Below are 27,087 nucleotides of genomic sequence, written 5' to 3' on the forward strand. Positions count from 1 at the left end.
ATAGGTGCTATAAGAGCTGGATTTTGGAGGCTCAGCAGGAGTCTTTTATGAGGCACAAAAATATTCTAGGCAGAGGAACCTGTGTGGGCAAAGATATATGGATGGAGCTTGTGTTGACAAAGTTCTCATGTTTTGTAAATACACAGGTATGGGACTGGGGTTGTGCTCAGAGATAGAATGCTCACCTACCATACATGAGACTCTGGGTTTGATCCTCAGCATCACAGAAAAATAAAATAATGATATTGTGTCCACCTATAACAACAACAAAAACAAAAATACAGCAACAGGAGATTAATGCCAGTGGCTTCACTTGAGTTTCTCATAATATCACATAACCTTTGGCACTATTGATTACACAGTGATTTCTTAATTTTCCACAAAATAAAAATTGAAAGAATTACAGGAGTCCCATGCCGGATACAAAATCCAGGTCTAGCCACTCACCACATCCCCCAAAATCCAAAGAGAAATCGCAAAAATCAAGAAAAGAACTTTAGTCAATTTAGCTACACCAGAAAGACAAGGGGATCCATGTTTTAAGTCATGTCTTTCAGGTGCTGGCATGACCCGAAGGTTTAAATAGAAACAGAATCGGGACAGTGGGGAAGAGGTATGCATTGTTAAGCAGTCTTGTCCAAACTATCTCACTTCTAGCACTGTTAGGTGGCTCCTGAGAAGTCCTTATCACTTGAAAGGAATAAATTTTATTTATTGTTCAGGATGTTTATCTACCAGACCTGGAATCCTAAAAGAGGCAGTGTGGTCCCATGAGATGATTGCTCCTGTTAAGGGAATAAACTCCTTTTGTTTATCTGTCTAAAAGTCTCTGACTTTCCTGGAAGGAAATGAACAATGACTGAAGACTTCTGGGAACCACCCTGGGGTTCTGAAACAATATACTGTAAAAGCTGACAGTTGAGGGGCTGGGGTTGTGGCTCAGTGGTAGATCACTTGACTGGCATGTGTGAGGCACTGGGTCTGACCCTCAGCACTGCATAAAAATAAATAAATTAAACAAAGGTGTTTTGTTCATCTACAACTAAAAAGAATATTTTTTAAAAAGCGGAGAGTTGAATGCCCCTTCAGTCTTGCCTCAATCTTCAAGGGGGATAAGATAGATTAGATAAATTTGTAATCTATTGCTAGTTTTTAACTGAGCACTCCTTAAATTATTAACATGTTTATGTGCAGAGCTGAGCAGTCAACAAATATTTAGAAAAGGATATGGAATGAAGGCAGAATGCCAAGCTTTATCTTGCTTTTAGTTACTCATTGTACAGCTGCAGGCCCCAGAGTCCTTGTCTTTACCGAAGGCAGCATCTTTAAGTCCCTGTTTTCAAACAAAGGTCAAAGTAGGAGAGTGCATGATTCTTTGCCAACTGCAAAGAAGACACTTGACCCCTCTAATTCCAGGAGATGCAAAGGTGGCTTTTCCACTGGATTCATCTCTGGCCTCACCTCCTTCCCCAGCACAAAACTGGCCTCACTGAATCATAGCTTGTCACAGAAGGGACACTGTGCAGGCACATTTCTGCAAAGGGCAGCCCATATGGCTGAAAGAAAGATACAGAATTCAAAACTGATGAAGGAAAGTGGTGAAGAACTTGACCCTGAATTCTTCTGTAGAGACCCGGGTCCTCCTGGCTATCAGCCTTATGCTTTCTATCTGTGAGTCACTGTCCAGCCTTTTCTCCTCCAGAAGCCTGGAGTTGGTGGCCTAATCAGGTTCCTGTTTTCCTTTACTATTTGGAAGATCAAAATAGATGATGGAATTGAAATTGCTATAAACCCTTAAGAATTTTCTATTGATCTTAGGCAGACTGCTCGAGCTCCTCCCTGTCCTGAAATCCATATTCCTGTGGGTTTAGGGATTTATGGTGAGGTGTGTTCCCAGGAATAATCTGATTGGCTCTGAGTTTGCACCTAGAGTGATGAACCAGAATTCACCATATACAGCTAATGGGTAAGTTCTTATCACATGCAGTGGGAACCTCGCCCTTTTAAGCTTTGAGAATTCTGGGGAAAACCAGTTTGCTTGGATTTTTGTCTCTTCATCTTCTAGGCTTTCTGGAAAAAGACATTCTGAAGGACTATACCTGTTAATATGGTGATTCCTGCACCCTCCTGGCTGTAGAACAATTTGTACAATGCACCATAGCCCCTCAGACTCCCTGGGAGGCTGACTGAACAATTCCCTCTTTTCTGTGAACCTTTCCTAGCACATCACTCCCTCCTAAAACTCAATTTTTCCACCCTGAAATTCATAGACCTTTTTACATCTAAATCATGAGTGTCTAGAACAGAAAAAACTGACAGAAATTTTAAGAAATTTTATTCTTTCCTTTTGTATTATCTTTCCTTTCTCTGGGAGATTAGCATCATAAAGAGACTTATTTACCCCCCATATAAAAATCTACTAGAAGCCTGAAAAACACCCCAAACCCAACTGGGCTTTTCTTTTTTCTTTCCATCTACACTCCAGCATGAAAGCATGAATCTATACCATCTAGTAGGGAAATTGCTCTTAATGGGATGCTGGCATCATGTAACAGAAGGAAAGAGGATATTTTGATGTGTGGGTAGGAGAGATTCCACACAGGCCATGTGTGACTTCTGTCCCAATTTCACTCTTAAGAATAATGAATCACAATAGCATGAAAAAGGAAAATAGAGATATGGCTTTGAGTCTCTAAAAGAAAAGTACTAATTCAGGGTGTTGTGGCAACATAATCCTCTCTGATAACATTTTCTAATGAGTTGATGTAATTGAATTTTATTGTATTTAATGGCAGGATTTGTACAGAATATATGAAAACTACACTGCCTGAAACATTCTCCTCTAAAAAGCAGCAGCAAGTTCTTATTGAAACTGTCTGGAACACATTATGGGTTCTTATTTTATATTGCATATTTTCTTCTCAGTCAACAGGACAGTTCCTGAACTTTGGAGGGTCCCCCTCCATGTAGATGAGAGGAATTACAGAGCGTGCTGGGCCATTTGTCCATGCCACAGTTTTCTCCTCTGCCACTACGTGGCCACTTTTGCAGAACTAGCTGTTTCATGGTTAAAATAGCTGCCAGGACTCTCTTGTACACCATTTATTTTTTCCATATTTCTCTCATCTTTTGGGATGGTGGGGCAGGGGTTGTATGACATAGAACACTCTGGCATGGGGCTGTGAGTATGACACATCTGAGTTGCTGGCCAGCCAGGCCAAAGGATCACCAGCCTTTGTGGGTTTTCATACAAAGGGAGTTGATGCATGGGGGTCAATAAACAAACTGTGCTGTGACTGGCCACCTTGGTGAACATGAGCATGCCTGGCTCTGCGCTGCTGTCTGAGCATCACCAGTTGGCAGAACAGACTCAATGAGAGGGAGAATGGCCTGGAGATGATTCCTCAGTCATTCATTCCTTGCTGTGGCACTCAGAGGACATAGGGAACTCAGTCTTCCCTCTGGCTCAACTCAACCAGATTGTCTGACAACAGACTTGGGTGACACTCAACATGGCTCATATTTGTGTAAGGTAGTGGGAAGTCTCATTGTTTCAAAATGGTACATTTGCCATTCAACAGAAGAATATTATTACTGCTTCCAAGGATCCATATGAAGTCAATTTTAAAGAATGGCTGGATGTTGAACTGGGAGCATGGCATGCAAAGAAGGAAAAGCCCAAAAGTTTTATTACCAAGTTGTAAGAAAAAATGTCACCAGAGGCTCCAAGTGGGCCCTTCTGTGATTGAATAGACTGTGTTAAGCAAAATATCTTCATCAAAGTAACATCAAAATATCACACACACACCCTTTTTAGACTGGGAAATACTACATTAAGGAAGGGCCAACATACCAAAGAGACATGCAAATGAAATGCCCTGGCAGAATGCCAGGCTGGACCTTGCAGGAGCACTCAAGTCTGGGAATGTGTATTGAGTATAAACCTAAGAATTGGAGCATGGAGTCTCAACTTCTCTTAGCTCACCATTATGACTTTGGGGTAAGGGGGGCTCTCTAAATGGAGTTGGGAAGAAACGAATGTGCTCACTTTCTCTCACTGTGAGTTGGAGTTCCTCAATAAGGATTAACTGGGGGCAACTGTAAGCAGGTAGGGTGTTGGTGGAAGAGGTGGGTCACTGGGGGCCTGGCCTCAGGGTATGCATTTTGTCCCTGGTTAGTGGAGTCTCTGTCTGCTTCCTGATGCCACGTCCTGAGCTGCTTTATTCTGTCACACTCTTCTGCCATGTTATTCTGCCTCACCTCAGACCACAGCAACAGAGATGTATGAACTGAGACCTCTGAAACTGTGAGCCCAGTAAATCTTAGTTTTCTACATGTTTCTTGTCAGGGTCACAGTAGTGAAAAAGCCAGCTAAACTAATCACATCAACATGGTTAACTTAAAGGTGACTGGTGCCTTGAACTTCCTAATTTCCCCAGTATTCTAGGGAGATTCATGAGAGAAATGAAAAAGATCTGGGAAAAAATAATGAGTGAAGTGTCCTTGCGAATGTCCCTGGGAAATGCACTCACTTTCTCTCAGCTTTGGTTTTTTTCACATCCAGGTGGAGGGAATGATTCAAAGTTGGCAGGATTTCAGAAACAGTCCTTGCACATGAGAAAATGATACAGAAAGGTAGATTTCATATTCATACTTCATATTCATACTCAAGGATAATTAGTGAAACTGTGGCACACACCAGTAGTCCCAACCACTCTGGAGGCTGAGGCAGGAGAATCACAAATTCAAGGTCATTATAGAAAACATGGCAATACCTTGTCTAAAAAAAGAGGATAATTTCTTCAATATGTACAATACTTAAAGAAAATTCAAGATGGTCTCTAAATTCCCTTTTCTAGTATCCCATTTATTTTCCTCTTCTTTGCCTTTGGATGTCTTAGAATTAAGAGCTTCCCTCTAACTGCCAGTTATGGACCATATTCCAGTCTGATTTCAAGGGATTGGAATCATTGGTTCCTCAATTAGAAGCAGGGTTCAATATTTTCAAAATAACAATATAAATTCTCTTGTTTCTCCACCCAGGGTTTTTGGCAGTATGACATCCAATGTCATGAAAAGTATGGGAAAATGTGGGGGTGAGTATTTTGGAAACTTCCCTTGGGTAGACTTGTTGGATGTGGCACTCCAGGGCAAGAGGACAATGCCATCCCAGAGCTATTACTAGGAATTAATTATCATAAAGCTCTTAGGGGCTCCTCCTCCTGCCAAGGGTCCCATATTTCACCAAGTGTCAAGATTCATGGCCAAGAATGTCATACTTCTGACTTTTCTCAGTCTCTGATGACCCAAAAACTCTTGGCCTCACCTTCTCTCCAGTGCCCAGCCTCTACCCCCTTTTCCATTTTTCTTCATTAGGAGCCTTTAAAACTACATAGGAGGTATTAAGTCAGACCTTTCTAAAATGTGCACCATGCCTAGCTTTATCTCCTTTCAAGTTTATCACTTTATTAAAAGTGACCTTTATATAAATTTGAGGGTTATTATGTACATTTAAAAGAAAAGATGAGAGAGAGATGAACAGATTAGGAAATGATATAATCTCTGCTCTCCTTTATTTTAACTTTCTCTGCAAATGTAAAATCTTGGGGATTTCATTTGTTTTTAACTGTCAATTAGGAGTTTTCAATAGAAGTGTACACAGGGATTTCTCTGCCTACCCCATTCTACTGACTTTGATGAATGGATGTCAAGTACATTTTTAAACCACTGTGTTTCCATGACCTTGTGTACTTCATAATCTGCTAGGGTGATATCAGCTAATTTCAGCAGCCATTTTCTTAATAATGCTTGGTGAAAGCAGCTCCAGAGGTATTATTGTAGTTCTTGTGTTCTATAAGCAAGTGGGAGAAGGCTTTGCCTCTTCCTCCCTCTTCATCTTCTCTCATCAAGTCCTCAAAACTGCAGAGCTGGCCACATCATCCTGCCTAACTGGCATGGCCCATAAAGGCCATATGATTGAGTGGAAAGAGCACGCAGGGCTGAGTCTCCACTGATACACCCCCAGCTGTCTCTTGCATCTTACGCATTTGTAAGAACTTAATAATTTACTTGTCATTAATTTTTCTCTAATCTAATAACCTTTCACATCAGAAGAAATAATTGAAAGCATAAACAGAGAACCTTCAGAAGGGTATAAAATCTTTGTCCCCTGCACTTCATTTACAGTGTTAATATTCATGATATAAAAAGAACTCAATGATTTTAACACCAAAAAACCAAATAACCCAATCAATAAATGGGCAAAAGAACTGAGCAGACCCTTCTCAAAAGAAGAAATACAAGAATGACCAATGAATATAAGAAAAAATGTTCAACATGTCAAGCAATTGGAGAAGTGCAAAATTATTTTCCATGCTTTTATAATTATGTCAAAGTGAAACTTATTATATGGATAAATAAAAAGAACTAATGACAAATTTCAAATGACCTTTTGTCTTTATGTCCTAGAAGAGATATTTTTTGATTCATTATAAATATCTCATACTTTATAATCCTGGGAAAACCAGAGCCTCAGGGATTCGATTCTCCTCTAACTGTGGGTGGAGTTGTGTTTTGTGCTTAGATGTTCCCCATCATTAACCAATATGGAGACGCATTGGTGAAGTACCTGAGTCAGGAAGTGAAGAAAGGCGAGACTGTCACTGTGAAGGAGTAAGTAGCAGGCAGCTCTGGGGTTCTGAGCTATTTTAAGACCTTCCAGTAGCCTGCCAGGGAACTGAAATTACCACTGTTGAGCTACTCCCCTGAACAGACAAAAGCAAGTGTGTGGAGTCACAACCACAATGGGCCACCCAAGGAGGAGAGGCTCCTAGGATGAGGGAGGGTGCTGGGACATCTGTGTACAGAAAACAGAATTAGTTTATCTGCTTGATCTTCAATGTGAATATTATGTAAGTCAAAACTTGTTTTCCAATGAAGAACGTGATCACTCAGAAGTTGAGGGTGGAGCATAGGGAATGTTGGTTATGGGAAGTTTCTGGTACCTATTGAGCAGGGATAGAAAGATACAATGCAGGGCTAGGATTGTAGCTCAGTGGTAGAGTGCTTGCCCAGAATGTGTAAGGCACTGAGTTCTATCCTCAGCACCACATAAAAATAAACTGATAAAATAAAGTCATGCTGTCCAACTAAAAAAAATTATTTAAAAAAAATTTTAAAAAGAAAGATACAATGCAGGCTATGGAACAACAAATCTCTTCATGGTTGTACTGAGAATATCAGCAAAATACAAAATATGAAATATTTCCACCACTTCTTCCTCCAGTCTCAACGGAGATAAGGTCCTGAAAGAATACGGATTACAACTACCATATCATTTGTTTTATAAAATGGGTTATTTTGACCCATGAACAACCACTGATACTGTCTTGGGAAATCTGAGAGAATATGTTCACCAAGTTGTGAGACCATCCAAGTACATTTTGAGGAGATTTTCAATGTTTTAATTGAGGATATTCTTACTCATTCCCTTTTGTGAGATTCTGCCCTTGGGGCCACCTTGGGTCTTGGAGTGCAGGACCTCTCAGAAGCTGTAGCAGTGGGTGCAGAGAAGGGGGGACAATGTTTCTGCCTCTCAGAACAGGATGTTGCTGTTATGTGATGTGCTAGAGAGGAATCAGCTCTGGGCACAGACTGTGCTTAGGCAGGACCTAGGTCAAGGTCACCTATCTTGGATCCCCTAGCAGGAGTCAATTATAACACCCTGGTCCTGCTGAAGCTCTGTACTTCATCATCTTTTATCATCTACATTCCACTCTCTGATGTAATTTATCTGATTATGGGTGTCTGTCTCTCTGTGACTGAACTCCTTGAGCTCACTACCCTAGTGTCCCTAACTCCCCTGGAACAGGGGCAGGTGCCTCATGGCATTTGATAGGAGCATGGACTAGTCATTTGTTCAACAGATATTTCTGACAGTGTGTGAATGTGCTGGTCGCACTTCTTCCAGCATGTGTAGTAGGAGAGTAAAGCAGTACAGATTAAAATTTTACATTTCTTTCTCTACTCAGAATTTTGGGGAGCTACAACATAGTTGTGATCATTAGCACATCCTTCGGAATTAATGTCAATTCCCTCAACAATCCACAAGATCCATTTGTGAAAAAAAGCCAAGAACATCCTTGGTTCAGATGTCCTCCTTCCAATTTTTCTCAATTTAGTATGTGGATTACCGTTTCTTTTAAAATAACAACTTCATTAAGATATTATTTACATACTTTTGATTCCTTAAAATGTAAAATTCCATAATTTTTAGCATGTTAAATGATACATGCAGCCATCACCATTTTCAAAACTCAGAAATCTCATTATCTTTTAACTGTCAGCTTTCAAAATCATTTACCCTAAACAAACACTACTCTATTTTCTATCTCTTTAGCTTTGCATATGATGTATACATTATAAAAATGGAGACATGTAATATGTGGTCTTTTGTGATGCAAAGTGATTTCATTTAGCATTCTGTTTCCAAGTGAAATATATATCAGTACTTCATGTTTATGGCCATATAATATTCCATTGTATAGATATACCACAATTTAGTTATCTTTTCATCAGTTTATGGACATTTGTGTTATTTACACCTTTTGGCTATTGTGATTGATGCCGTTATGAACATTAGTGTGAAACTTGTTTGTGAACTCTAGTTTTCATTTTTTTTTCTTTTTTTCCTAGTTTTCAATTTTATCTGAGTGTATACTCAGGAGTGAAATTGCTGCCTTACAAAGTACTTCTGTCAGTGTTTTCCATAATAGCTGTATCATTTATATACTTTCCAAAAATGTGTGAAAATTCCAATTACTTCATTTATTTCCTAACACTTCATGTTTCCATCTCTTATTTTAGACATTGTAGTGGATGCGAGATGGCATCTTATGTGGTTTTTATTCGCATTTTCCTGTTGGTTACTGATACTGAGCAATGTTAATCACTTTTTATTTATTCTTTTTAGTTATGCATGATATGTTTATAAAAGCATGAAGCATACCTTATTCTAATTAGGATCCCAGGCTTGTGGATGTACATGATATGGAAATTCACTATTAGGTATTCAACTATGTACATAGGAATGAAAAGTCAGATTCACTCTTTTGAAGAAATATCTATCCATGTCTTTTGCCCACAATTACCTGAAGCATTTGTATTTTTGTTTTGAGGCTTAAGAATTTTACTGGTGTGAGTCTGTACCATATACAACCAGAGGAAGGACATCTTGTGCTCCACTTGTGTACAATGTGTCAAAATGCATTCTACTGTCATGTATAACTAATTGGAACAAATTAAAAATAAAAGAAAAAAAGAATTTTTAAATAAACTAAGTGAAAAATAATTATTCATATATTCTTTACACAGTTTCTTATCAGATTATGCTTTGTAACATGTTTGTTCTTTTCTGTAGATATCTTTTCACTTTCTTGATAGTGTCCTTTGAAGCACAAAATTTTTAGTTTTTTGCAGTTTATTCATATCATGGGAGGTACTACATATCCCAACCATTAAAATGAATGAATTGGATTTCAAAATCTTAAAATGTATTAATCTCAAAGCTGTAGTGTTCACAAAAGAAAGCAATTGACAGTAGATGCATGCATACTGATGCCATTTATATAAATGTTAAAAACTCAACAGGTCTTGGAAACCTAGCTCAATAGAGCTAGTATTGTGGCAAGCATCATTTTGGAGACTTAGTTTTTCCTTGCTGCTGAATCATTTGCTCAGCCTGCAGCATCAGATTCTTTAGCTCTTTCCATGAGGGTAGCTTCACCATTGGGTCTCTCTGGGCCATCTTCTTTCCCCTCTTCCTTCAAGAGTTTCTCTTGGTGGAGAATCACGTCTGGCATTTCTGGGTCAATACTCAGTCATCTGAACCTTGGTTCTAGGTCCTCCATGCCTGATGGCACATTCAAGTACCCAAAGAGGAAGAAAAGCTCCTTCTGGGAAAATACAAGCATGACCTCTGCCCCACATTATGACTGGATCTGGTCCTCTCCATTGACAAGTTTGTAAATCTTTCCACCAAACTTGGCCTAAAGGGCCTGTTGTTGTGAAAGACCTGTGTTGCTCTGCTGCAGTGTGACACTCTGAGTCACAGTTTTAAAAATTAAAAATTGAACAGAGTATGATTGAGGTTATTTGGGGGGGGGTCGTAGTCCTATCTCCCCCTTTTAATTTTTGTAATTGTAGCTTAATAGATAAACAACCTTGATTTACAATAACTTGACCTTGAGTGTTGTAAGGAATATGTGTTTTATGGTCAACATGAAACTCTTGGCAAAATTGTTGAAAAGAGGAGCTAACATAAGCTGGTGCATTATGTTTTAATTTGTAAAGAACATCCTAATACTGCAAAAGCAGCTAGCAATGAGAAATAGCATGTTGAGTATTTTCTTTTGCATGAGCTGTGGCAAAGATAAATCTTGAATAAATGTCTACAATTACATGTACATAAAATTGCTTACTAAATTGAGGAATGTGAGTTACATCCATTTGCCATAACTGATTTGGTTTTAATCCATGGGTACTTACCACAGATGGTAAAAATTGAGTGTGTATAACACATTGGGGGCAGTGACATACAAATTGACAAAGTTGCTCTCTAGTAATATTAAATTTTTTATGTAAGCTAGGAGCATTTTGATGATGCAAAGAATGCAATGCTTCTGCACAGTCATATGAAGATATTTGCTGACAAACAGCAACCAATTTATCAGTCTTATCATTACATGATGTTAAAGGCCCTGGAAGATTAGTGTGGGGCCATATGGGGCCTATAAAACATGGGTGTTTTTGCATTTGTACTGTCCTTTGGAGGGTATGAAACAAATTAAATAATTCTTGTGATGGTGTATACCCAATAGTTGAAGTTTCAATATTTTTTGCAACTCAAACTGCATATAAACTGTCAGGATAAATATTGATGGACTCATTTGCAAAAAAGACATAAAGCACAAATGAGAGCTTGAAGTTCTGCTCATTGGGCAGAAGAAGATAAGATTTGTACCACCTCTCTATGAGCATGACTATAAAACCTGCTTTCCCTGAGCTTGAGCCATCAGTGAATACCAGTAGTGCTCCATCTATTGGATGTGCATACACAATCTTTGGAAAAATAAGTGTAGTTACAAAGGCAAATTGAATAATTTTATCACAAGAATAATGACTTTCTATCTGAGCAGAAAAATTAGCAAAAGCTACTTGCCAATTATTAGAAGTTTGGAAAAGCCAATCATTCTGTTGGGCAGAAAATGGAATGATTATAATATTAAGTTCTGATCCAACCAGCTATAAAACTCTGCCCTTGATAACTAATTGAGCAACAAAATCATGAAAAGGAGTTAAAGACCTTTGAGAAGAGTAAGCTAAATGAATCCACTCAATAACTCCCATATTGCTCCTGTAGGAGATTAAGTAGTGGTGATATCAATAAATATGAAGGCCCTTGTGGGTTAATTCTAATAAGGTGAGCGTTTTTAATAGCAATTTCAACTTTCCTCAAAGCCATTCTTACTTCTGCTCTGAGCTGATGAAAAGCTGGAGAAGGCTCTCCCTGTAATATCTGGAATAAAGGACTTAAATCTGAAGGAGTTGGATTTAAAGATGGCCTCAGCCAATTTATATCACCTAATAGTTTTTGAAAATCCTTAAGAATGTCAACTCCTTGACTCTAATTTGTATGTTTTGAGGACAGAATTTACGCCCTTCAATCACATGACCTAGATATTGAAAAGGAGATATCCTCTGTACATTTTGAGGTGCCATGCACAAACACATTGCTGTGAGTGAGGTCTCTAACTGGGCAAAGAAATTTAGGAGTACATCTAATTAACATGAGCTCAAAGTATATAATCCATAAAGTAAATAATATATGCATCAGGAAATTTCTCCCTCACAGGCATGATGGTGTATGCCACAAAATTTTGACAAAGGGTAGGACTGTTACACATTCTCTGAGGCAACACTTTCCAGCAATATCTTTTAACTGGTTTTTTAAAAATTTATTGCTTGGACACTAAAGACAAATCTTTTGCAGTCATCTGGCCATAATGGTATAGAAAAGAAACAATCTTTTAAATCTACTACTATTAAAAGATAATCCAAAGGGATAGCTGTAGGAGAAAGAAGCCCTGGTTGTAAGGCTCCGTGGGCTTGATAACACAATTAATTACCCTGAGATCTTGTAATAATCTCCAGTTGCCAGATTTTTTTCTTAATTACAAAGTTGTTCCAAGGACTGAGCATAGGTTGTAAATGGCCTGCCTGAAGTTGTTCCTGAACTAACATGTGGGTATTTAAAGTTTTTCCCCTGCCAAGGGCCACTGACTAACCCAGATTGGCTCTTCTATGAGCCAATGAATTTTTTTCTGCTGTTCTCTGCGTTGGGGATAAAGTTAGGGGAACTATCAAAAGTTTTGGCTGGGTGCATTAGTTAGTCTCTCTTGGGAAGATTGAGTTGTAGGTAAATACCCTTGTAAATTTTCCTCTATTTCCCTAGGGAAAAAATGTTTGATTAAGTCCCCCCCAAAACATGATAAAATTTGAAGTTACTATTAACAAACCTAAGCTGCTCAGAATATCATAGCCCCACAAATTTACTTCCAAGAAGTCTAAAACATAAGCCTTGAAAATTCCAGAGTTACCATCTTTATTGTCCCAGTGAAGATATTGAGCACTTTGTGCAGGCTGAGAGATCTGACCTATCCCCTCCATGTTGGCAGGCGCAATATGTAAAGGCCACCTCTTAGGCCATAATCTACTAGATAGAACAGAGCTATCATCCCCAGTATCTATGGTACCTGAATTTTTTATGATTAACTTTAAGATCCAGTAGAGGGCATTCTTGCTGAACTAATTGAGCCCAGTACACTTGGTCTGGGGACCCAGAAGTTGAGGTCTACTCTGGGCCATCCATGGAGTGACAAGGCAGGAGTATTAGCTGTGCCAATCATCTCTTAAAGAGAGCTAAGTAGCGGGCTCTGACTGCACAATAATTTCAATTTTATCTCTAAAGTTTGAATCAATCACTCCTGGCAGCACCTGAATTCCCATTTTAAAGTAGTTTCACCCCCAAACTCAGCCTATGCTATTTGGGGTAATAGTCCATGAACCCCAGTAGGGACTCGTTTAGCCACATTTCAGGCATTAAAGTAACTCCCAAGGTTGATCATAGTGTACAGTCTAGGTGGAGTTGGCTGCTAATACTGATGAGCTGGCATGGCCAGTCCTGATGACGTCAGAGTCTGCAACTCCTCTTCCAGTGTATATTGCAGTGCCCCTACAGTTTGGTGGGCCCAGAGCAGGCCCAGCTCTCAGTTTTCTGGCCCCAAAGAAGGCAGAGGTGAAGGCTGAATTGGCTGTGAACCACCGCTGCCATATCTATCCAAAACTTCCCATGCCATGCAGTCATCTACCTGTTAGTGCCACCTGTGCAAATGGGAGAGGTCTCTGCCCTATTGTGCAGAGATCCATAGTCCCAAGCCATTTGCCCAGTTCTACCAAAATTGGAACAGCACTCATGAGAATGGCACCTCTGAGACTGAGGTTGTAATACCCGCTTTAAAGCTGCGGCGAGCATTACGCCCTGTAGCTGTGTGTGACCCACATCCACACAAAGGCAATGAACTTGGAGACCATCCCCCTTTTTCAATGGGGTTGAAGGATTTCTTGACAAACTTTATTTATTTATTTATTTTTATTTTTATTTTATTTTTTTATTAGTTGTTCAAAACATTACAAAGCTCTTGACATATCATATTTCATACATTTGATTCAAGCAGATTATGAACTCCCATTTTTACCCCATATACATATTGCAGATTCACATCGGTTACACATCCACTTTTTTGCATACTTTGTTAGCATTCTCAAATGCTAGCTGCTTGACTAGGTACTCAGAGGCATGAACACCATGAAGTAGGATTATAAAGTCAAGGTTTGGGCCAGGAACAGTGGCACACACCTGTAATCCCAGTGGGAAGCTGAGGCAAGATATTCATGTGTCCTCAGCAACAGTGAGGTGTTATACAACTCAATGAGACTCTGTCTCTAAATAAAATACAAAGTAGGGCTGAAGATGTGGCTCAGTGGTTGAGTACCCCTGAGTTAAATCCCTGGTACCCCACTCCCCAATGCCAAAAAAAAATTTAAGGTTTGAAGCTCAGATGTTTGCATTCATAGCTACCAGCCATATATGAGTGTTTAAATTTTAATTAATTAAAAGTTAATACACTTAAATTCCTCAGTGGCACTAACCACATGTCAAATGGTCAGTAGGCACATGTGTTTGGTGGTTATTGTATTGAAACAAACTATAGACCATTTCCATCATCACAGAGAGCTGAATAGAACTGGGTAGATACATATAGGATAGATGGATGGATGGATGGATGGATGGATGGATGGATGGATGATGGATGGATGGATGTATATGCACATGTGAACACAAAAGTATGTACACTGGAGGGGCTGCAGTTATGGTTCAGTGGTATAGTGCTCACCTCCCATGTGCAAGGCCCTGGGTTTGATTCTCAGTACCACATAAAAATAAATAAATAAAATGAACATAATGTGTCTGTCTACTACCAAAAAATGAATATTTTAAAAAAATATACACTGGGGCTAGGTTTGTGGCTCAGTGGTAAAGCACTCACCTAGCACACATGAGGCACTGGGTTTGATCCTCAGCACCACATAAAAATAAAATAAAAGTATTGTGTTCACCTACAACTAAAAAAGATATTTTCAAAAATATGTACACTGGCAGGCTGTAGTAAGCCCAGCCCTCATCTCTAGAATTAATTGTTCAACATTCAGGAATTTTTATCATATGATTGTCAAGACACTGGGTACCCAAAATTAGAACTGCAATGGGAGTATTTGTGTCACAGAAATAAGCTCTAAATTCGAAAATTTCTTTTGAAGGAGAGAGAAAAATAGTTTATATCACTGGATGTGAGTAGATACAGAAATATTTCTTTCCTCTGCTTCATGTAGAAGTATTTCATGTTAATAATCTTGTCTGCTGAGAGTATCTAAAAGCAAAAATCTACAAGATGATCACAGGTTTTGATTTCTAAATTCAATTAATTACTAAATAAATAAATAAATAAATAAAACCCTAAGATCCATGGAAAAATCACTGCTTCCAAAGTGGTCAGGAGAAACAGGGCAGAAACCTAAAATATCTTAAATCAGAAAGCAAGAAAATACTTGGAAAATAAATGAAAAGGGCACAGAATACACTGTATGTTCCTATAATGTGGATACATGTCAGAGAATGTACAAGACCTAGAGCAAACCTAAGGAACTCTGTAGACTTCGAATGATAGAGGTTCAATACAAGTTCCTGAACTGTGACAAATATAAGTCTCTGGTGGTGGACATTAAGAGTGAAGCAGTATATTCAAGACTACATGGAGAACCTCTATGTTTTCAGCTCAATATTGCTATGGATGTATAATTTCTCAGAATAAACAGAAGCTACTTTTTAAACAAACACAAGGAAAGGTGACAAGAATAATAGAGGACTCAAGAGCCTACATGAAAGGGGTTCCAGTGGACAAATAAGGGAGAAATTGAGCATCAAATAAAAATATTAAGAAAATAAGTTGAATAAAAATACCATGCTAGTGAAAGAAATACTTGTTTATATCAGCTTCAACATTGAACATGGCTCTAGTTGTGCTTCCAGAAAGTTCCTCAGGCTACTGTATATAATATCCAAGCACGGCCTTTCTGCAACTTGGTAGAAATGCTCTTCTTCCTGGAAAACCTGCTAAACATTTCAAGAACAACCCTTCCCACTGAGTTTCCCCATCAGTAGACAAGGTAGCAACCTTGGTTACCTTTATGAGATTCCACATCTTTGGAATTCTGAGAATTTATCATAAGCTGAAGAAAATCCACCCGATGCTAGAAACAGTGATTTCAAAGATAGAATGTTAATTATGAAATCAGAAATAAATTAAGAGTGCAGAACTTATCTACCCTTCTGAGGCTATGACTTCTTTAAGTACAGAAGTCCAGCTGGAGTTTCCTAAGTCATCAGTGAAGAAAAGTATCCATCTACAAACTTTGGAGAGTAGGACGTTTCCCTGAGTGAAAACTGGCTGTGGTGTCCAATAGCTACTGGTCTTTGCTCTCCCTGCTTGTGAGCTCTGTGGATTCTGAACACAGCCTCCTGGCCAGAGAGTGGTTGGCTTTGTCTCCTGTTACATTTATTTGCTCAGGGAGAAGCCCTGGATGGCAATATTTTGTTTTACTGCCTTAATTCTTCACCAAAGAAGCCACAGATTAATCTCCTTCCATTTATAGAGCTCATCATTAGATTTTGGGCAAGCTTCTTGAAAGATCCCACCATGCTTGAAGCTTTGAACTTGTACTGACACCTGGAGGGCCCATCCTTGCTCCCTGGCCTGCACACATTCTTGTGCTGGCCTTCGTACATGAAAAAAAAACTTCACCTAAAGAACCCATGCCTGCTCCATTAGGGGCCAGACAGTACCAGCTACCCTGAGGATGCCTTCTGTGGAGTTTTTGTAAAGTGAGAGGTTTGTAAATGCAATGATTCTTTGCCAATATAAAATCTGATAAAATTAAACCACCAGGAAAAAAAATTCTGTTGAAATTTTATCTATTGAAGAGAAGGGATATGATAAAAAAAATTTTCTCTATTTAAAAAAATCATTTCAACTGATATGTAAAAACATTAAGCTATACACATATTAACAAGGTACCTGATTACTTTGATATATGTATATGCTGTTTGATGTTTATGTCAGTTTAGACACATCTTTAATTGCATTTATCATTTCCTGATGATGGATATTTTCAAAACCTATTTGGATCAATTAATAGGAACAATTTTAAAATAGTGCAGCAATAAACATGGGAGTACATATCTCTCTTTGACATTCTGATTTCACTTCCTGTGGCTAGATACCCAGTAGTGAGATTGCTGGATCATACGGTGGGTCTGTATTTGATTTCTGTGGGCCCTCCAGACAATTTTCCATAAAGGCTGTCCTAATTTACATTCTACTCAACAATGTACAAGGACTCCTTTTTTAGAGTATTTGGGACTTTTTCTATCAGTAATATTTATGCCTTGACAAACTAAATTCCATGCCCATTATTTAATTGTAAATGTTTTCTCTTTGGTTCACTATTTTTTCAATATTTGAAATATATAATTTTATTTATTTTAATATTTTTATTAGTTCTTTTTAGTTGTATGAGAGTAGAGTCCATTTTGACGTAATTATAAAAGCTTGGAATACATCTTACACTAATTCACTTCCCTCTCTGATTCATTCTTGTATCTCAATTACCAGATGCTAAATTCTTTATTCTCCCCAAATGGAAACCCTCTACTACTCTCAACCAAGAGTTCTTCATCTACCTTTTAAAAATATACAAAGAAGCATGGAAGTCATTCACCCATAGGCAAATAAGTTATCAAAAATGAACCTCCTCTGTAGCCACCACCAGATTTTACCTGTTGTTTCTCTTGGAGGCGACTTTCTTTCATTCTGTTTATAGCTTTCTTTAAAAAATTTGTGACATCCTTTGAAAACATAGAGATATTCATTGCCTCATAAATTGGAGTAAGGAATGGAAAGATTGCTGCAGGGGAAAGAAAAAACAAAGGACACTTCAGTGAAAAAATGTAAAATTTACCTGGAGCAATTACATCTTCTCTACCAATCAGAAAAGTGGAAGTCGTAAGGGTTCCTAAAGAGGAACTGTTCCTTCTGAGACTGCTGATTGAGCTCCAGGCAACTGGCTGAGCAAGAGGATGTCATATATAGGGCCACCATCATAGTAGTGAGATCAGAGGCCCCTTGTGCCTCTGTGGAGTGACTAAAGGAGCAAGATGAAAACCCTGACCCCTTTCCCCTTCATGTACTGGAATAGAGTGTCTTTGGATAAATCTAGGCTTTAGTCTGAGGTGGCAATTAATCATGCTCTTCAAGAAAGAGCAGTCAGGATGGGACCAACAGAGCATGTGTTCCTCAAGCACCACAGGAGGAATCCAGAAGGCATTATTAGAAAGAAAATTGGGAAACTCAAAGTATGGGAAAATTGATCATATTCACCTAAATAACACTGAATGAAAGAAGAAATATAAAGGGAAAATAGAAAAGGACTGAAAGAAAAAAAGGAGGCATAATACATTAAACTTGTGGAATGAAGAAAAAGCCATTATTGTGTAGTGGAAAATTGTTATCTGTTAAATAAAAACAAAGATCACAAATGAACAATCAAACTTCACACAATAAATCATGAAAAAAAGAAGAACAAATTAAACCTAAAGAAAACAGAAGGAAGAAAATATTAAGGACCAAAGTGGAAGCTAATCAAATAGAAAATAATGTCAATAGAAGGAATTAATAAAAACAAATGCAATTATTTGAAAAATATAATCAGTGTTGCCAAAATAATAGCTGGACTGACCCAGAAATAGAAAGACTACAGTTACCAGCATTCAAAATTTAAAAATGGGAACTACTGACATTATAAACATGGGAAGAAATATAAAGATATTGTAACAATCAGATTATCACAACAATTATACAAATTACATGACTTAAATGAAATGGACAAATTCCTAGAAAAACACAAACAACAGAAACTGACACAAAAAGTAATAGTCAATATACTAAGCATACATCACATGATGAGATTAAAATAGAAATTAAGAACTCCATGGACAATTCTACCAAATATTCAAAGAACTAATACCAATTCTTTACTTCTTCACAAACATTCATAGAAATATCTAATATTTTCTAATATAGAATACAGTGAACATTTGTAAACGATCCTAAAATGCCCATGTTAACCTAATACTAAGACTTAACACAAGATAACACAGGAAAACTACAAACTCACATATCTCACAATTATGGATGCAAAATCTCAACTAGTATTAGCAAATGAAATCCAGCATCATATAAAAAGAATTATACACAACAAAAAAGTCAGATTTGGAGGCCAGGAAAAATGGTGTATCAGCAGAACTCACAATATCCCAGCAGTCCCTGGAGATTGAATTAAAACAACAGTTCTGTGGGGAGATGGGAAGACTGTGGGGAAATGATAGCAAGTAACCCAGAAAACTAGCAATCAGGCGAAATCCAAAAATATCAACTTCTAGAATACAAAGAGAATTAATTCATGGGATAGATAGCAGCAGTTCTGTGTGTGCATTGGTTCCCTGGGGGAGAGGAAGCTCCTCTGCAATGGACCCAAATTACTCCCACCCAGTTTAAGATGAATAGTGCTGCTGTCCAACAAAATCATCATCTGAGAAGAAAATAAGCTCATCACAGCTAGCTGAACAGAAAGACCAGGCACTCTCCAGCAGAGAGTAAAATTGGGGAATTGGCAACAGCTAAAGACATTCTCTGTTAGTTCTTTCTGGGAGAGAGACTAGGAATCCCTGCAATTTACCCTTACTTTCATGTTTCATTTATTTTTCACATTTGGCTCCTTTTTGTATTGTTTCTGGTATATTTTCTTTTTGAATACCAAAAAATGGCCACCTAATCCTTATCTTTTACCGTATTGGTGGGTGTCCATATCATGCATCAATCTGGACACAGGAGTGGGACTACAACACAGAAAAGGAGAAGCTTTGTGGGGCAACCTGCAGCTGTCTGACAGTCTGCAGAGTGAAGTGTGAAGGGCACTTTCATTTGAAATTGGCAGTCTGACCTTGGCTGGCAGGAGATGGAAATAGGACAGATCAGGGTCAGGTTGAAAACCCTGGGCCTGTGACAGCATCCCACAGCACCTGTGCCACCTCCCCAAGCTCCAGAGGGTCTGAGGGATGGAGGTAAACATTCCACACACCCCCAGCACAGGGACTCAGGCTTTCTGAAGGAGGGGTGTGAGACACCCAGATGCTGTACTGATTCTCTTTGTTTTCTAGAAGTTGACCAAAAACCCTACCACACTCACATTCCCACCCCAGTCACAAGAATAAAGCCATTTTTAAACTGAAGTCTGCTCTGAATCAGACAATACCCCCACAGCAGATGCTGCCAGGTAGAGGGGTCAGAGCTCAGCACACAGACTCCTCCAGCAAGTTTGGCCACTTTGGGCCAGAGCTGAAAACAGACAAACAGCATGACAATGGTGTCACACAAAATCCTTCATAACTGGGAGATTCTAAAATCAAAACCCCCCAAATCAATGTCTGCAAATTTAAAGCTTCAACAGGAATAAAACTGAAGCTCTATGAGTGTTCTTGCATTCACTATTGGACATAAATTCCCAGTGTCTTCTCATTATGTATTTTTTGGAATTCATATACTTTTCATTTAGTAAATAATTCATTTACTTTTTGAATGAAATGGATCCCATGTCAATTCTGCTTCTCTTTCACCTCCATTTCATTCTCCTCTGCTCCATTGTTTTTTCTCTCCTCTTTCTCTCACTTTATCTTTCTTTTTATTTTCTTTATTGTTTTTCCCTTCTAATACAGTTTGCCATACTATATTGCTAATGCTTAATCTTTTCAACCTACTCTATATTACTCTTCACTCACTTTTCTCTTTGGTTAATAGAGTTGCAGAGCTCATTAGTAATAAATGCTATAGTGTATGTTAATATATGATTTGCTATTAAGTTATTACTGTTACTGGCAGTTATTCTCTCAAAGTGGTACTTGTTCTTGAGCCCAAGACTGATTACACTGATTAGATGTGTTAAAGTTAAAATATGTCTTCATACCAGAGCTTAAAATGATGAAATAAATATTCATTATTCATTAAACTCATATGAAAGGAATACATGAGCAAAAGGAATCCATCTCAACATATACACAAATACATAACCTCAGCAAACATGTGGAGACAGGATGACAGCCTGTCTCCAAAAGCTTATTATCCTCCAATACTAAATTCACAGATATTGCAGTTGATGAAATCCCAAGTGAATAATTTAAAAAATTGATTGTTGACATTATCAATAAACTAAAACATGATCTAAGGAATGAACTATGGGTGAGAACAGGATGTGAGAGATATTCTGAAAAGACCAAAAAAATCCGAGAAATAAAAATCTCAATAAATCAAATAAAAATTTAGCTGAATTCTTGCAAATAGATTAGATCACCTGGAAGATACAACTTCACACTTGAAACAACATATATAAACCTCAGTCAGCAATAAAGGGGAAAAAAAGAAACCATGATCAGAATATCCAATAGCTCTGGGATGACATAAAGGGGGCATATAATTCACCACAGTGAATTTTACCTTTTTGCATATCCATAATGCATTGATTAAAAAGAACTATAAATAAATAGAATAAAAACCAGTAGACTAAAGGAAAAGGAACAAGTTAGAGGGAGAGGAGAGGGACAGGGGAAATACTGGAGACTGAATTAGAGCAAATTATATTCCATGCTTGTATAATTATGTCAGAATGAAGCTCAATATTATGTGTAATTATAATGCACTGATAAAAAATTAAAAACACTGAAGTAGCAATGGATAGAAGAAATTTACTTCAACATCATAAATGTTATATATGAAAATCCCAAACAGCATATGGACAAGAAAAAACTAAAAGCATTTTCTTTAAAATAAGGAATAAGACAAAGATGTCCACTGTCACCACTGTTAGTCAATATATCAACTGAAATCTTTGAGAAATGAGGCCAAAAAATGAAATAAAAGGAATGGGAAAAAGAGAAGTCAAATTATTATTTTTTTACAAATGTTGTGATCTTAAAATTCAAAGACAAAAAAAACTGACAGAAGAATTGTAGTGTTGATAAAAAATAATCCCATGTGTCTATGGTTCAAAGAATTTTGAGAAAGGTGCCATGACAGTGATATATGGAAAAACCACTCTTTTCAATAAATGTTGTTGGTTCATCTAGACAGAGACACACAAAAGATTAAGTTGGGCCCTGAATTCATACTGTAAAAAACATCCAACTAAAAATGGACCGAAGATGTAAACATAAAACTAAACCAACTCTTAGGAAAAAAGCAAGAAAGTAAACCTTTATAATTTTAGATCTGGAGTCTAATATTGCGAAGCCAAAGAAAGACAATAAAAACACAAAAATTATATATTATAAATATAAAAAGATGGTACTTCCAAATATACAATCAAAAAGCCAAACCAGACCTGTAGATTAGGAGAAAAAAAATTGCAAAACACATCAGATCAGGAATCTGTATCCAGAATATAGAAATCTTACAACTCGCCTACAAACAGAAATACAATTGTGACTTGAAAAGACCTTTATAGAAAGAAGACATAAAAATAGCTCAACTTGTTCAACATATTAGTTTATAGAAATTAAAATCAAACCCACATGAGATGCCACAATACACCCAGGAGGATGGCTAGAAACAAAACAATGGGAAAAATAAGTGTTGGACAGGACAGGGAGAAACAGGAGCCCTTGTGCATTCCAGGTGGGAACTTGAGATGGGTGTGGCTTTTGTGGAAAACATACTGACAGTTACTTTATTAGGTAAACATTAAAATGTTATACAAGGCAGCAATACCTAGTAAATACATATACCCCCAAACAATGGAGCATCTACATTCTTCAAACTCTTCTCAATTTCAAGAGTAAAATAGACCACAACACAATAATACTGGATGACTTTAACGAGTATAGATCTAATAGATCTTCCAAACAAAAGCTAAACAAAGAAACTATAGAACTCAATAATACAATCAATAACTTGGACTTAATAGACATATAGAGAATATTTCATCCATTAATGAGTAAATACACTTTCATCTCAAGAGCACATGGATTCTTCTCTAAAATATACCATATATTATGCCACAAAGCAAATCTTAGCAAATATAAACAAACAGAGATAGTACACTGCATTCTATGAGACAATGGAGTAAAATTAGAAATCAATGGTAAAATGAAAAATAGAAGGTACTCCAACACCTGGAAGCTAAAAAATAATGCTATTGAATGAGAAAGAGATAGAAGAAGATATCAGAGAGGAGATTTAAAATTCTTAAAGGTAAACGAGAACACTGATACAACATATAGAAATCTCTGAGACACTACGAAAGCAGTACTAAGAGGAAAATTCATTGCATGGAGTTCATTCCTTAAAAGAATAAAAGGCAACAAATAAATGACCTAACATTACATCTCAAAGCCCCACCCAAAACAAGAACAAATCAAAACCAAAAGTAGTAGAAGACAGGAAATAATTAAAATTGGAAGTGAAATTACTGAAATTGAAAGAAAAGAAACAACTGAAAAAATTGACAAAATAAAAAGTTGGTTCTTTGAAAAAAATAAATAAAATTAAACACTTAGTCACACTAACAAAGAGAAAGAGAGAAGAGAGAGAGAGAGAGAGAGAGAGAGAGAGAGAGAGAGAGAGAGAGAGATCTTACTAAAATCTGTGATGAAAAAGGAAGTATCAGGACGGACAATTCTGAAATACAGAACATAATTAGAAGCTATTTTGAAAATTTATACTCCAATTAAATAGAAAATATCAATTAAATAGAAAATATAAGACATCAATAAATTCCTAGAGTCATGATCTACCCAAACGGAATCAGGATTATATACACAAGATAAAAAGACCAATTTCAAGCAAGGAAATAAAAGACACCACCAAAAGCCTACATACAAAGAAGAGCCTCAGCCAGACAGATTCTTACAAGACCTTCAAAGAAGACCTAATACCAATACTCCTCAAATTATTCCATGAAATAGCAAAAGAGGGAACAATTCCAAACTCATTCTATGAGGCCAGTATCACCCTGATTCCAAAAACAGCCAAAGACACATCAACAAAAGAAAATTTCAGACCATTATCTCTAATGAACATAGATGTAAACATTCTCAATTAAATTCTGGCAAATCCCATACTACCAGAAGTATTTTACACATTTAATGCAATCCCTATTAAAATCCCAGTGAAATTCTTCATACAAATAGAAAAAGCCATTGTAAAATGTGTTTCAAAAAATAAGAGACCCAGAATATCTAAAGCAATCCTTAGCAAGAAAAGTGAAGCAGGAGGCATCACAATACCAGACCTTAAACTATACTACAGAGCTATAGTAATAAAAAGTCATGGTATCTGCACAAAAATAGACTTGTATACCAATGGTACAGAATAGAGGACACAGAGACAAACCCACATGAATATGGTTATATCATACCAGATAAAGGTGACAAAAGCATTCCCTGGAGAAAAGAGCCTATTCAATAAATGGTGTTGGAAAATCTGGAAATCCATATTGGCACCAAAACAGATTCGTAGACCAATGGTACAGAAGAAAAGATACAGAGACAAACCTACATGAATACAGTTATCTCATACTAGACAAAGGTGCCAAAAACATTCATTGGAAAAAAGATGGCCACTTCAACAAATGATGCAGGGAAAACTGGAAATCCATATGTAGCAAAATGAAATTAAGCCCCTATCTCTCATCACGCACAAAACTTAATTCATTATGAATGAAGGACCTAGAATTAGGCCAGAGACCCTGCACTTAAAAAATAGAAGAAAAAGTAGGCCAAAATTTTCATTATTTTGGATTAGATTCTGACTTCCTTAACAAAACTCCTAAAACGCAAGAAATAAAATCAAGAATCAAATAGATTCAAACTAAAAAGCTTCTTCTCAACAAAAGAAACAATAAGGAGAAGAGAGAGCCTAAAGAATGGGAACAAATTTTTACAGCCTACACATCATATAGAGCACTAATTTCCAGGATATATAAAGGACTCAAAAAACTTAACACCAAGGAAACAAATAACCCAATCAATAAATAGGATATGTAACTGAACAGACACTTCTCAGAAGAAGCTATACAATTGGTCAACAAATATATGAAGAAAGGTTTAACTTCTCTAGTAAATACAGAAATGCAAATCAAAACTCCTCTCAAGATTTCATCTCACTTCTCTCAGAATGGCAGTTATGAAGAATATAAGCAAGAATGTATGTTGGTGAGTATGTGGGAGAAAAGGCATACTCTTACATTCCTGGTGGGAATGCAAATTGATGCAACCAATATGGAAAGCAGTTTGGATATTCCTCAGAAAAGTTGGAATGGAACCACCATTTGACCCAGCTATCCCACTCTTCAGTTTATATCCAAAGGACTTAAAATCAGCATACTACAGGGACACAGCCACATCAATCTTTATAGCAGCTGAATTCACAATAGCTAAACTGTGGAACCAAAGTAGATGCCTTTCAGTAGATTAATGAATGAAGAAATCATGGTGCATATACACAATGGCATATTATTCAGCATTAAAACAGAAGAAAATCATGAAATTTTCAGATAAATGGATGGATTTGGAGAATATAATGCTCAGTGAAGTAACCCAATCCCAAAAAACCTAAGGCCAAATATTTTCTCTCATAATTAGATGCTGATCCGTAATGGGAGTTGGTCATTAGAGGAATGGAGGAACTTTGGATAGGGAAAAGGAAAGGAAAGGGAAGGGAAGGGTTATGGGTATAGGAATGATGGTGCAATAAGATGGACATCATTACCCTAGGTACATGTATGATGACTCAAATGGTGTGAATCTACTTTATGTAAAAGTACAGAAATGGAAACTTGCACTCCATTTGTGTATTATGTAGTGAAATGCATTGCGCTGTCATGCATAACTAATTAGAACAAATAAATAATTTCTTTAAAAAAAGGAATGAAGTACTCACACATGCTTTAGGTTGGAAGAATTTGAAAACACAATGATGAATGAAAGAAGTCAGACATGACTTTTAGGATTCCATTAATAGAAAATTCACAGTATCAGCAAATCTATAGAGTCAGAAAATAGATTCATGGTTGCTTAGGCTTGGGGAATAGAGAGTTAATAATGAAATGATAGCTTGCTTCTGAGTTGACAAATGGTCACTAGTGATGGCTGCATATATCTTTGTACTGAAAACCATTTAATTGTATAAGTGGGGTAATCCAAAGGTATATTAATTATGTATCAATTACACTCTTGTTTAAAAAGAGAGAATGAATAAATAACATGGTAGTTCACATACTTATTGAGAAGAGCAAAGGGTCAAAGAAATCAAATCTTAAAAGCTTCTTGACTTTCTCCACAAAGGGATCTTGTGGGTTGTTGAGGGAATCAATGTTCACTCCAAATGATGTAGCAGTGATCACATCCATGCTGTAGGCCCCAAAGATGCTGAATAGAGAAAGATATGGAAAGTTAAAATCAGTGCCTCTTCCCAATCCTTCCACTACACATGCAGCAAGAAGTAGGAGTAAGTTCATGTGCCCAAGCAAGACAAGCATTGAGCCCCACACTGTCAACAGTTATCTGCTGGACCATCAGATCAGTCTATGATCTCTTCACACTGACCATGAGGTCTTCATGAGGTTAAAATGAGGTACTGCCCTTGTTCCAGAAGTGATAGGGACAGTGAGGTGACTTAGAATCACCTCTGAACTCAAGAAGTTCACCCACACAGGGATAAGATTCATAATCAGACACACTACAGTAGCACAAATAGAATGTAGATGATGACAGTTGTGTACAAACTGAGCTTCAGCAGGACAAGGGTGGAATAACTGAGTCTTCCTAGGGGGCTCAAAAAGGTGACCTTGACCTTGACAGTATTTTGTCTTCTAGTGTATCCAAAGTCATAAACAGTAGCCAAACAAACCTTGGTGGATACAGGAGAGATCCTTTCTCCCCAGCTGCCCTGTCTCCCCCTGGGAGAAGTCCTTTCTTGGATGAGAAGTTGGAGTTGGGACTCCAAACTTGCTTTTGTCTGCTCATTGCACTGGCTCAACATTTGGAATTCAGTCTGTGGCAGGCAGTTGGAGGGGCTCCTGGTGGAGCTTGGAATGCCAGAGCTGCCCTGCTACTTACTCTTTCAAGTTGATAAACTTGCCCTTCTCTGATTCCATTCTCATGTTTTTCACCAGCACATCTCCATACTGGTTAATGATGGGGAACATCTACGCACAAAACACAAGATCACCCATAGTTAAGTGAGAGACTCAGTCCCCAAGGCTATGGTTTTCCCAGGATGAAGAAGTATGGGACATTTATAATGA

General features: G+C 37.5%; 1 pseudogene; it reads right to left on the reverse strand.

Annotated features, from left to right (window-relative positions):
* The window catches only part of LOC139702888 (cytochrome P450 3A21-like), a 251,432-nt pseudogene that overhangs the window by 217,045 nt on the left and 7,300 nt on the right, over positions 1-27,087 (reverse strand).

Source organism: Marmota flaviventris, chromosome 19 (genome assembly GCF_047511675.1).
Source record: "Marmota flaviventris isolate mMarFla1 chromosome 19, mMarFla1.hap1, whole genome shotgun sequence".
In the NCBI taxonomy this organism is placed as follows: domain Eukaryota; kingdom Metazoa; phylum Chordata; class Mammalia; order Rodentia; family Sciuridae; genus Marmota; species Marmota flaviventris.